This window comes from Ambystoma mexicanum, chromosome 1q (assembly GCF_040938575.1).
Source record: "Ambystoma mexicanum isolate Mex_15411 chromosome 1q, UKY_AmexF1_1, whole genome shotgun sequence".
NCBI lineage: Eukaryota > Metazoa > Chordata > Amphibia > Caudata > Ambystomatidae > Ambystoma > Ambystoma mexicanum.
Window position 1 is genome coordinate 708,223,792 of NC_090922.1, and position 1,969 is coordinate 708,225,760.

Below are 1,969 nucleotides of genomic sequence, written 5' to 3' on the forward strand. Positions count from 1 at the left end.
GCTGGGACAGGTCACCCAGGCCGGATTCCTCCGTATGATGGGGCTTGCTACGACCCCCTCCTCAACTGAACCCCCTACGCGCCAGTCGTCCTCCGTGCCATCTTCCCACCCATCAGTCACCTGGGTGCCCTGTGGAGCTGCCTCTGACGGTGCGGCCAGGCTGGTGGAGGAGGCATCCCTGCCACAGTCGGGAGTCGGACGTCCAGCAGGGGTGGCCACATCAACGACTGCACCCCAGCCGGCGGAGGATGTGCAGGCATCAGGAGGAGTGCACGGGCAGAGGCACAGCAGCAGCAGCAGCAACGTGGTGGGAGCCATGAAGGCTCGGGGCCTTCAACATCGGAGGGGCAGGCATCGGCCGGAGGGCAGGAGGACCCAGGACAGAGAGTGTCTTCCGTGTGGCAGCGGTTGGGCCACGCCATAGATGCGGAGCGGCAGCGGGCAGAAGAGGCACGGCTCACAATGGTCAGGGCGGAGAACTCCATGCGGAGGGCCCTGAGGCGGGCCGAGTGCCTGGAGGCAATCCGCAGGGGTTTGGAGGTGGACACGTCGTCGGCCCTGCGGACACTCGGGGCCATGGAGGAGGACCGCCTCCGGGACATTGAGCAGGAGTTCGATGATGCCCTGGCCCGGGACATCCAAAAGTGAGTCGTCAAACTAGCCCGCTGCCCTTGTACATAGTTATGTAGGTAGTGTTAGGTTTCATTTTTTTTGGGATTTATTTTGGACCTTTTGGACATTGGCCACATTTTTGTATATAGTTTATTTTATTAGTTAGTGTAGTTAGATAGGTTTCCTTTCTTTTGTTGGGATAATGGACCCTGGCTTGTTCGTATGTACATAGTTCACTGTTGGATTGTATTTTTCTTTCACATTTTAACCATGGAGCAATGGCTTTCTTTTTTATTTCCCATTGGATTTTGTTTTGTGGACAGTGACTTTGGACACCATTACTTTGGATTTTGATTTTTGGTTTTGCTTTTTTTCACGGACATGCTTCTTTTCATTTTTGTACATTGCCATTTCTGTTTCTTTATTTTTGATTCTATGTATGTCTTTAATACATATTTTTTTATCAACCTTCAATGTGTAGTATCATCTCATTGGTTTCATGCATATCATGATATGGGTTTTGAGATTCACTGACACCCATTGGGTGTATGTGAGGGAAATGTGTTTGTTTCGGAACTTGCAATTGGTGTTCTGTCATGTAATTGCCAATTATGAGTGGGTGGATGCAATACTTGGGTGGGTGTTTTGCATTTGGAGGCTGACCATAGGGACCAGGGATCTAGATTGTGATGACATGTTGGCTGGGGAACATGAGTTGGACGTGGGTGGGGGCCTGCTGGCAGGTGCCCCACAGTGCTGGGGGGTGGAGGGGGGTGGGGAACATGAGTTGGAGATGGGTGGGGGCCTGCTGGCAGGTGCCCCACAGTGCTGGGGGTGGGAGACATGGGTGGGGGCCTGGTGGAGGGTGACCCTGCACTGCTGGGGGGTGGGGGTGGTGGGAGACATTGGTGGGGGCCTGGTGGAGGGTGACCCTGCACTGCTGGGGGGTGGGGGTGCAGGGGAACATGAGTTGGACATGAGTGGGGGCCTGCTGGCAGGTGCCCCACAGTGCTGGGGGGTGGGGGTGGTTGGAGACATGAGTTGGACATGAGTGGGGGCCTGCTGGCAGGTGCCCCACAGTGCTGGGGGGTGGGGGGGTGGGAGACATGGGTGGGGGCCTGGTGGAGGGTGACCCTGCACTGCTGGGGGGTGGGGGTGGTGGGAGACATGGGTGGGGGCCTGTCGGAGGGTGACCCTGCACTGCTGGGGGGTGGGGGTGCAGGGGAACATGAGTTGGACATGAGTGGGGGCCTGCTGGCAGGTGCCCCACAGTGCTGGGGGGTGGGGGGGGTGGGAGACATGAGTTGGACATGAGTGGGGGCCTGCTGGCAGGTGCCCCACAGTGCTGGGGGGTGGG